Raw genomic sequence first — 12,504 nt, 5'->3', positions numbered from 1 at the left:
ATTCAACCGCCAAATGTACGTATTCATTCATTCAAATTCATAAGTACAACTCAGAAAATTTCAAGTTACATATAAAATTCAAATAGTTTACACTTATGTATAAATAGCGTTAACAGACCCTTTAGGCTCATTGCTGGATGGATAATTTCTATCGTGTTCTGTTCTTAGCTACTAGCTTTCAATCTCTGACTCTCATCTCTCTGACATCTTCCATCTCTACATCTCTCCATTTTCTTTTTGGTCTTTCTCCGGAGGATTAGCATACAATTGGTTCACTTTTATATTAGTTCGTCTGCTCCATTTTCCCTCTACTACTTTTTATAAAGGGTGGTTGATTAGTGTGGGAAAGCTCAGTAGATCTGTAGTAGTAAAAATTACAAAAAGAAAATATTGACAAAAACTGTAGGCAGCTTTACACTCCACATTTTAAAATTAGTTACAATCTTACAGGGTGTTCCATAAGATGGTGGCAGACCAAACTTATGTTTTTTTAAACGAAACATCCTGTATTTTCTTTTAAATTTGAAATCTGCTTCACTTCCACATCACAACAATGTAAGTTTTATTATGTTATGCCGAGTATTTAAAAAGTTATAACTAATATTACCTGAAAATCGTATTACGTTTAACTCACTGTATAATTAAAAAGGAGTATAGGAACATTGATCTAATGCAACCATAGTTTTTTAATAATTGTTAAAAATTACAACACATATTCGTTTTTATAATATTCGTTACATCAAATACATGGTAAGTCAAAATGCAAGTACATTATTTTTTTGATAATTTTAAATAGAACACCCTGTATTTTATATCACTATCGAAAAGTACTAATATCGTACTTCAAATTTTATAAAGTACTCCCTATACCTAAAGTTATCAGTTTTCTAGATATTTTTAATTTTCCATCAAAGTATTAATTTGGTAGATATTTTAACGTTTACCAATAATAATTATTATTGTGAGTTGGCCATGATTGATTTGTCAGAAACTGACAGTTTTGACATTATTGTTTATCAATTCAATATTGGAGTACACCGTAAATTAGCAACAATTATTACTTAGTAATTCAGTAATTAATTCCATTTAAATTAGCAATAATGAATTTTACTACTGATGAAATGATTGGATATTCGTTGAATGCAATAAAAATTCATTACTATTAGCTAGAATTGATCAAGAACGGTTTCCAGATAAGCGGCAACCTAGACAAGATACATTTTAAAAATTGAAAGATCCATTTAACCGCACTGGTTCAGTGAATTAGGAAAAACATGAACGAACAAAAACTAGTGTGACAGAGGAAGACGAAATGAGTGTGTTCATGGCAGTTACAGAAAACCCATACACAAGTATAAGGAGTATTTCCAATGAACAAGAACTTAGTTACTACTCTGTTCAACACATTCTATCTAAAAACAAATAGGCGTAACTTTCACTACTATTCAACAAGTAATCCATACCACATAGTAACACATAGTCAAACAAGTTGGTCTCTCAATGTGTGGGGAGGTATCGTCGGTAACCATGTAGTAGGACCATATTTTTTTGAAGATAACTTAAATGGTGAGATTTATTTAGATTTTATCGTAAATCAGTAACCGATATTATTGGAACAGGTTCCACTTAATATACGTGAACAAATGTGGTTTCTACATGACGGTGCTCCTGCGCACCACAACGAATTAGTACGTGGTAAACTTAATGATCAGTTTGGTGAAAGATGGATCGGAAATAATGGACCGGTAAGGTGGCCCCAAGGTCACCAGAATTCAATCAAATGGATTCATTTTTTTGGGGTTACGTTAAGAATGAAGTATATAAAAACCTCCAACAAAAAAATTGCATTTCAAAATATTTCTTTACAAATGCTTAGTAATGTAAGCAACTCTTTTAATGACCACTTTCAAGTATGCATAGATGTTTTGCTAGGTCATTTTGAACACCTTACTTAAGTAAGATAAGTTAAAATTACTGTTGTTTTTTATTTTTCTATGTGCTGTTATTTTTTTTTAATTTTCCGTCGGTTATTTTTTATAAATTTTATTTGAAATAAATTGTTTTCTTTTATGTGTCGTTATTTCGTTACTGAATTAATAAAAAATAATGTCAAACTGTCTGTTTCTGACAAATTAATCATGACCAACTCACAATAATTATTGGTAAACGTTAAAATATCTACCAAATTAATACTTTGATGGAAAAATAAAAATATGTAGAAAACTGATAACTTTAGGTATAGGAAGTACTTCGTAAAATTTAAAGTACGTTATTAGTACTTTTCGATAGTGATATAAAATACAGGGTGTTCCATTTAAAACAACATAAGTTTGGTCTGCCACTATCTTATGGAATACCCTGTAAGATTGTAACTAATTTTTAAATGTGGAGTTTAAAACTGCCTACAAGTTTTGTTCATAACTTTTTTTTGTAATTTTTACTATAACAGATCTACTGAGCTTCCTCACACTAATCAATCACCCTGTATACTGTCTTCTCCGCGTCTTTAGAATTTTTGTTACTTTTTTGAGTTGTTCGGCATACCTTTCTAGGTCGACTTGTTTTTACAATCGCAAACTTTTTAATCTCCAATCTGATCTATTTTTTACCACTGCTCTACATTCGTCATCGAACTAGTAATTTTTTTATCTTCTTGTTCTTGGTATATTCTTTGACGTTGCTTCCTTTATAGTGAGGGTCGCCTATATTGGACCAGCTCCCAAATTGGACCTTTGCAGATTTGAGCAAACCGACAAGTGGTGCTATCCGTTAATACCAACTATAAGCTACATAGAGCTACATAGCTACATAGAGCTATTATAGAGGTACATCCCGAAACCTGTTTCGACGAGTTTCAACACGTGTGCAGCCGTAAACAACGGTTGAGAAAATATAAGTGTTTTCGTGATTATTTAACTTCCGATACAAAGATACTACTACTTTTAGTTCACGTAAGTAATTACAATATGTATATTATATTTATTTCTCAAGATTCATTAAAGAGGCCATGGTTCAAACCTCCAAATTGGTAAAACCGGTTGTGGGTAAAATTTAATGTTGTTAAGCTTTAGCACAAGGTTTCCTAAATTGGATCAGCAATTGACTAGTAAATGGGATCGGTCCAATTAAGGCAACCATATTGTCAATCAAACCACTCCCATTTGGTTTTTGATAGATTTATTATTTATTTCAGAATGTCATCACGTGGTAAATACGGCAAGTGGAGCACAGAAGATTTAAGCAGTATTATTTTTGTATTTTGTAATGGTTCTTATGGGCTTAATAAATGTGCAAGGTTGTTTAAAGTTGTCTAAAGCTATACTAAAACGACTTCTCGAAGACAAAAACAAACAAGTAAATAATACAATTAAAAAAATTGGCAGTTTACTGTATTTAATAAAGAAGTTGAAGCAGAATTGGCTAAGCATATTTTGAATTTCGAAGAACGAATGTTCGGGATACGAGACGTCCACAAACTTTCATTTGAATTGGCAATTTCTTGAACACAATTCCAACAGAGATAAACGTATGCCAGGCAAAAAATATCTCATCTTAAGACATAAAGAAATGTCGTTACGGCAGCAGGAGAAAATATCAATGACAAGGGCGGCAGGATTTAGCAAAGCACATATTTAACGTCGATGAGACAGGTTGCTCAACCGTACAACGGCAATGTCAGAAAATATTAGCCAAGAAGGGAAAACATTAAATTGGGAGCGCTTGTAGTGGAGAGAGTAGGATAAATATGTATAAATTTTATAGGAAATATTGATTTAATAATTACTAGGTAAATGTTAACTAATTACAACTTACATTACATCATCTGATTTGCTTTATTTAAAGTAGCCTGCAAACGATTATGTAATTAAAAGTACGATTTATTATAACACGTTCTAAAATACTCATAAATATATTAATAAATAAGTTAATAAACTGCATATAACTGTCTGTTGGCAATTAGGATAAACAAACACATCAATTTAATCAAGTACAACGTGCAACCTCCTATTAATTTTAGTAAGTGTGTTGAAATTATTACTGTATAAAATTTACTTAAATTGCAGTCAAGCAATACTTAAAAAAAAATTGTAGAACGTATTAAAACAAAATTAATTTTTAGACGTAAATGTATTTTAAAGCAGTTTGATTTCGATATATCTGTTTTACAAATTATTTTTTTTATTAAACTCCTAGATTTTTTAGAATCTGTTTCATAATAAAAACAATAAGTAAAATTTGTTTCTCTTTAAAATGTTTCCAAAGCTGCGAATAATATGACCAAATGGGTTTTATTATTACTTTTTATATTAGCAGCTTGTTGTCGAACGATAAGTGTGAATTTTTTAACACCATCCAGTAAAGTTTTCTGTATAAAATTCCCAGTTGTAGTCTTTTTGTCCATATGTTTAATCTATATTAATCGGTTGTATGGATGAATCCCTAGATATTTTACGTCATCCTTTTGGAGTAAAGGATGTCCGTATACCACTACTTGTGGACATATACCTCTTCTTAGAGTAAATGTAATATTTGTAGATTTTGAGGGATTTAGTTTAATTCTCTAGAGTTTAAACCATTAATGAGTTTTGTTTAGATGTAGTTGCAGTATCTCTGATGCTATTGCTCAAAAAATATTAACTAAAAAATTTCATAAAAAGTGTGATGTTTCCTTAGCTTACTTTCTACTAAATTTATAGGCATATCTTACCTAATTTGCATTCCAATTTAAGATTTACATGCGAATTTATCTATAGAAAAAATCACAAACCGTCAGAGATAGAACAAACAAATTTGAAGACGTCTTTCAAAAAGAACTACTAAGAAAAAATAGTTAGTGGTTGCAAGATAACTTAAACGATGCAAAATTAATTATATCTCATTAAAACACTCAATATAAGGTAACATAATTTTATATTGAGAGAATTCTAAAAAAATTGTTTTGCCAAATCCTTACTAAAGCCAAACTCAGACGACTGGTGTACTTGGCGAATAATCGTTAAAAATGACCCGAGTCAAAGGGATCACAATTATTCGTACACTTTCGAAGTACATACTTGTCTATACTTTCAGAGGCGCTCAAACGAAATGTATAAATAATTAGCAGTTACTGCGACCATTCATTTAGTTTTTCCCAGGACCGGCGCCTGGTCTTTTATATCTAGGTCATTGCTCTCCAACTGAACAGCACCTACAATATGATCACTTTGTTCGTATTCTATAAAAATTAGTTCTATATCGTCGTAAAGGTCTTTTTAAGATGGTGCATCTGAAGTATTTGATCCACTGTCAGATTGCAGATCATCTAATAAAGTATATCTGTTGTCAGAAGATAGGTTGGTGCCAAAATGCCACTTTTCTAAAACCAAAGAAAATAATAATAAATGATATTGTTATGTCCTAGTGGTACTGTATGGAATCATAAGAAGAGTATCTAATGTATACAATATTTTTTAAATTGTTATCACTGGGCCTACTTTATAATTATTATTACAAAAGAAAATGTACAAAACTTACCGGGCATTTAAAAAGTTTGAGAAAAACACCTAATTATAAGTCGAAGCAACAATCATTAACGATTTTTGTATACAACTAAACAATTAGGAACAGCTTGCTAGACACGCTTACAAGATTATTCTAGATTCTAATCCCGAACGGAGAGGGGATACGTTAGAACAGCGAACGATGGCGTGAGGTTCCAGCTAGCGTTTACTAGGCCAGGATATAAAATTAAAATAATTGTATTACTTTATTGGAACCACTGGGACGCAAAAGGTTAGAGGTTTTTAAAAACAAAATACTTATTACGATAGAACGAGACTAACACTAACACAAAAAAACCAGTATCAAAGGTAGATAATTACAAAAGATGCTCGATGGGATGACCATTAGTCTCTACGCATAAATTTGCCATTTTGATTTTTGCAAATATTCCAAAGTTATTTCTAAATTTCTAAATTATCTTGTTCCTTAGCCAGAGTTGTGTATGATTTTGTATCGGAACGAAATAAAAAAATGCTTTTATGTATCCTCAGACACAATAATCGCAAGGATTTAAATCCGGCAACTTTGCTAGCCAAGCAACTGGATCGCCTCTTCCAATCAAGTGGTCTTCGTACTTATTATCAAAAAAGTCTCGTACATTCCTTCTAAAGTTGGCCGGACAGCCGTCATGCGAATTCTTCCTGAAAATCTTCTTGTAGCAGTGCTTGCACCTTCTGTTAAATGAAAAATATATAAATTTTCGTTGTGTAAGACATTTCCTAAGAAAGATTTTGAAATTTTGAGATACCTAGCGGACAGTCTTTGAACGCTAATTTCTGTATTTTTCTTAACTTCTATTAAAATAAAATCTTATGTTGGCCTGTTTCATTATTTTTTGGAACCACTGAACCTGTTTTTCTTAATCGTTGATCAAGAGCTGTAAATGTGAAGTGAATTGGAAAATGCTTTTCGTCATAAACTAAATACGAATCAGCGTATTCCTTATTTCCTTATCCAAAAAATTTTCTAATGGATTTTTCTAAAAAACGGACGCCTATGACCGGTACTAGAAATTCACAATATTAATGGAATCGATTCAGCTCTGGAGAAAAAATAATCGTACCAGTTTTCGTTTTTCTAATAAGAACCGTTCTAAAGGTATTAAAAAAAAAACAATTAGAAAGTGCCATCTTAAAAGAGCTTTAGCTCCGTTAGGAAGTATTGTCGGACTAGGTGAATTGGGTTAAATTGCCTTAAAATTATCTGGAAAATCTCCGGTCTTCATTTGTCAGGAGATTTTCAGGACACCCTGTATAATTTCTCGTCTGATACCTTGTTCTGAATAAATTTGTTTGAGAGTGTGTCAAGCACTTTAACTGATTATGTTCTTGACTGGCGAATGAATCCCTCTGTCTTATTCCATTGCCTGTATCTATAGGTTGGTCCCTATTTTGATCTATTGGTCCCCTACTATAGAACCCATAGAATAGTCATCATCATCATTATTCTTTTATAGTTTCTGGGCCTCCATTCCATAATACGTCTTGTCCACCGTTCATCTTGTGTTCTGGCTAAGTGCCCTGCCCAGTTCCTCTTAAGCGTCGTGGTTCTTTCGATGGCGTCTTAAACTCCTGATCTTTGCCTGATTTGTTGGTTTGTTATGTGGTCTTGAAGGCTCACGTTCAGCATTGCACGTTCCATGGCTCGTTGTGTAACTCTAAGTTTATTCGCAGATTTTTGCGTGAGTATTAAAGTCTCTGCTCCATAAGTTTGTACAGGAAAAACACATTGGTTATAAACCTTTCGCTTGAGACACATGGGAATTGAACTTTTTAGAATATGGCTTAATTTGCCAAATACTGCCCATGTCAGGCCTATGCGCTTCTGTATTTCACGTGTTTGATTGTCTCTGATTATTTTGATCTCGTGTCCCAGATATTTGTAAGTGTCTGTTTATTGTATGGTATTACTGTCTATAGTTATATTTCCACTCATTACGAGATTTGTCATAAGTTTAGTTTTCTCAAAGTTTATCTTTAATTCTGTTCTTTCAGACAGACTTTTAAGTAAATGTATTATAGAAACTGTATCCTGTAAGTTATCTGCGATTAATACAACATCATCTGCAAACCTGTGGCAACAAGAAGCACAGAACCGTGAAGAGTGGCGAGAAATGGGAGAGACCTATGTCCAGCAGTGGACAGAAGAGGTTGCATGATAATGATGATCTGCAAACCTTAGATGATTTAGTCTTTCTCCATCTATATTGATGCCCATATCTTGCCATTGAGTGTTCTTAAATATTGACTCTAGAGCTGCCGTGAACAATTTTGGTGAAATATTGTCTCCTTGTCTAACTCCTCGACCTAAGCTGAATTTTTTTGTTTCTCCATGTGGTCGTATACTTGATGTAGCGTTCTCGTAGATGTTTTTGATTAGTGCCGTGTACCTGTAATCTATTCGGCTTTGATTTAGGGCTTCCAGTACTGTTTCAAACTCTACAGAATCAAAAGCCTTTTCGGAATCGACAAATGCAAGAACCAGTGGTATGTTGTACTCGATGCACTTTTCTATTAAGATCTTTATGGTATGCAAATAATCATTTGTGCCATATCCTGCCCTGAAGCCTCCCTATTCTTTGGGCTGATAGAAATCAAGTTTAGGTGTTAGTCTCTTTGTTAAGATTTTCATAAAGAGTGTGTACATATGTGTCAAAAGGCTGATGGGTCTATAATTATTTAATTTAGTAATATCGCCTTTTTTGGGTAACAATACTATCACTGCATTGTTCCAGTCTTTTGAAATCGTACCCGCATGTAAGCATTAATTAAACAGTTCGATTACTGATTTTAATAGAATTTCCTCTCCTGCTTTTATTGCCTCAATAACGAGTCTATCATCACCAGGCAATCGATGGTTCTTTATTTCCTTTAAAGCTGCTCTAACTTCTGACACAGTAATGGGTAAAAGTATTTCCGATCCCTGATTTATGAGAGTCTTTACTCGTGTCGGGAAATTGTCTTGTGGTCTTTGGCTGGTATAGAGGTCTTTATAAAACTCTATGGTTATTTTCAGAATGTTTTGTTTATCTGTTGTTGCCTTTCCGTCTTTATCTCTTAGCTTGTATATTTCTTTTTTAGTTTGTGTGAATTTTCTTTTCATTATCTTTAAACCTTTGTTCTCTTCTACTGTTTGAGTAATTACATTAGTACTATATCTTCTTACATCTTTTCTCCAATTTCCTGAAATTCTATAGAATATTAATCGTACGAAAATCTTTACAAATATATGGGCATAAGACATCAGGATCATTAGCACTATCTATTATAATCAGATCGCTGTGGTAAAAGAGAACAACGTCTTTTCAAATGAAATACAGATTAAGAGGGGCGTCAGGCAGGGCTGTATCCTGTCTCCTACTTTGTTCAATTTGTATTCAGAGGAAATAATCCAGGAAGCACTAGAAGAACTAACTATGGGAATAAAAGTAAATGGCCGACCAATCAATAATATAAGGTTTGCCGACGACACTATTCTATTAGCGGAATGTCTTGAGGATTTACAACAAATGGTTGACGGAGTTGTAGAAGTCAGTGAAGAAAACGTACTGTCCCTAAACACGAAAAAGACACAATTTATGGTAATTACAAAAGCCCAACAGCGCCAAGAAAATATAATAATACATGGAGAACAAATTAAAAAAGTTGAAAAATATAAATATGTGGGTACAATAATTAACGAAAATAATAAGTACACAGAAGAGATTAAGGCAAGAATAGAACAGGCAAGAAATTCTTTCGACAAACTTAAAAAAGTACTCTGCAGCAGGGACATTTCAATTTCTTTAAAGATAATACTTCTGAGATGCTATGTGTTCTCCGTATTATTTCATGGGTTGGAGGCTTGGACATTAAAGAAAGATGTTTCGGACAGATTAGAAGCCTTCGAGTTATGGGCCTACAGAAGAATATTAAGAATAAGTTGGGTGGATAGAATCACGAATGTCGCTGTGTTGAGAAGAATAGGAAAAGATAAAGAGCTGTTAAATACAACTAAAGTCAGAAAACTGCAATATCTGGGACATGTCATGAAAAACGAGCGTTATAACTTGCTGCAATTAATAATACAAGGAGGAATACAGGGTAGAAGGAGTCGCGGAAGAAGACGCATCTCCTGGTTAAACAATTTGAGAGCTTGGTTTAACTGCACTTCTGCTGACCTCTTTAGAGCAGCGGTATCGAAAGTGCGAATTGCCATGATGGTTGCCAACCTTCTTAGTGGAGATGGCACATGAAGAAGAAGAAGTGGATCGAAAGGTAAAATTTTACAAATAAAAATCGACGATCCCAAATATTATAATTTTAATCTTTGTTTTCTTCGATAATAGCCCCTATTAGGACTATTTGAACAATTAATATTTATTTGTTACTTACAAGTTTCCAACTTCTTCGACATTTCAAATAGCATCTTTCTAACGGCACTTACACGAATTGTTTCTGATTATATGGGATCTTTCGTACGATATTTTAAGTTCGATTTATACGTAAGCGGTATTGAAAAACCATATATATTCCTATCCAGACGAAAATTGCCGAAATTACTCATCGGTATTTGATCGTTGCCGGCCGAATGCGTATAGATATCAATGACAAATGAGCTTATCTATTAAAAACTCCTGCGTTCCACACCAAAAGCTTCGGAATTTACGCCCCAAGGAAATCGTAAATTTCCAAACATGGCCGTTTTCTTTTTCACTAAAGTGTAAAGGGTCCTTCCGAATCGGCAAACTTTTCTGAAATAATTCATCTAGTATGAGTTTTCTTGAGATGTGTGTGAAAACTATTTATTGAATTGGAAAGCATTTTTTAATAACTTCAAAAGTGTAATTTGCATACGCTTCATAAAACCATTCAAAATAAATAGAAGATATTCCCTTATTAATTTCTGGTGACTTATAGAAATTAATATAGCAGATATTTTATCTAGGAATGTTGTATGTTAACACACCAGTTGAAGGAAAAACTCTATTAATTTTTAATTTACTATTCTACCTTACCGAATTTTATTATGAGTTAATCCATGGAATTACATGAATTTACGGCTCGGTAATAGTCTAGTCACATAAAGTTTGCTTAGAGATAAATTTTTTCACAGGAGTTTAGTTTATAAATAGATCTAAAGTAAACAACTAGTCGCAAAATAGTGTGAATGAGTTTTTAACTACATAAATAGTTGGCTATTTATTTGGCGTATGGCTACATACAATATTAATATAATATGATCATAATTAAAGCTCGGATTATAGGCAAAATGTTTCCCTATTTTGCATATTATAATTGTGTTTTGCACTTTTTGCCTTTTTTCGTAAATTCCGCCTATTTGTGCCTTTTTTAAAATTTCATGGTACTACCCATGATATTATTCTATTACTAAACCATTCTATAATAAAATTTTGGGTCAATAATAAAATATCAATGGTTTGTTTATATAACAGATTTCTAGGAAAATGTACCTGATCGAGACTTGAGGGTTAACTATTTGGAAATCCCTAAGCTTTATTAGTTTATTATCAGTTGTACAGTCGGTTACTGTATCAGAGTTTAGTCACAAATTGCTATATCCTAGTTTAGTTTTGTTGCGTATACCGAAAAGCAAAGAACACGTTTTAAAACGTTTTAGACATTTGTGTGAAAAGATGACATCTAAATTAAGGCTATGGATCGCATCTTATTTGGAACTTTCTCTAGGAGATGGAGCATTTTGTAAACCATGCCTCAAATCGGTAAGTTTTATTTTTTCTCGTCCCACAACATAACTAAATTCTAAAGCGGTTTTAAAATTCTAATTATTTTTTTTTCTCAGATTTCAAGTAGAAAAAAGTACTTTATTGACCAGCATTGTGGAACCCCACTTCATAAACGTAATTTGGAAAAATTAAATTCCTCTAAGTAAGCCCAAATATCTCTGCGGGATAGTTTAAGCAGTTCAAAAAAAAAGGAGGAAGACGCATTTAAATTTGATTTATGCCAGATGATGATTGCATCCAACATTCCTCTATATAAAGTCAATAACCCTAGTTTTAAATGCTTTTTCGAAAAATATCTTAATAAATCCTTACCGGACGAGAGTACATTGAGAAAACATAATGTGGAAAAATGTTATGTGGAATGTATTTCAAAAATTAAGCGGGAGTTATTCGAGAAGCAAAAAAAATATTAAAAAATCCCAAATTGACACAGGAACTCGCTTATATCAATGACAATTATAACTTAATAGTTACCACAATTACCTTATTAGAAAAACAAGAGATGAATTTATGTGAGTCAGTAAAATTAATAGATAATTTAAAGACGAAAATTAAATCAGCACCTGGAAGTAACGGTCAATTAATTAAAAAAAAAATGAAATATGTTTTCGACAAGAATGAAGGTTTTTCGTTTTCATCTAATGTTGCTAAAATTTTGAATGGGACATTTTCCGAGGAATTTCAAATTATGCCAGATATATTATCCGCTCTGAAATATGCTCCAATTACATCTGTCGATGTCGAACGTTCGTTTTCAATGTACAAATTAATTTTAAGTGAACGAAGACATAGTTTTAAGACCGAAAATATTAAAAAACATTTAGTTATTTCTATTAATGATAAAATTTTAAGTGGTTACAATGTTTAATTATTAATTTACAGTTATTTAGTTACTAGTTTATTTATACTAATGTTATGATTATGATGTGCAAATATACCTGCCTTAAGTTAATATTACGTTAATTCACTTTGTACAATAAATAAGTTATATTCCTTTATTGCCTATATTTTGCCTAAATGTTAATATTCCTGCCTTTTTTAATAAATTTGCCTATATAGGCGCCTTTTTCTTCAATTTTTGTTGCCTATAAATCCGAGCTTTATTCATATGATAGAATACACTACTCCAAGAAATTAACGCACATATTTACAAAAAGATAAAAAGCGATTCGTTGGTGTTTTAAATTTTTTTTCTATTCATTTTTTATGGAATATAC

Source organism: Diabrotica undecimpunctata, chromosome 6 (genome assembly GCF_040954645.1).
Source record: "Diabrotica undecimpunctata isolate CICGRU chromosome 6, icDiaUnde3, whole genome shotgun sequence".
In the NCBI taxonomy this organism is placed as follows: domain Eukaryota; kingdom Metazoa; phylum Arthropoda; class Insecta; order Coleoptera; family Chrysomelidae; genus Diabrotica; species Diabrotica undecimpunctata.
This window is presented reverse-complemented; position numbering follows the sequence as displayed.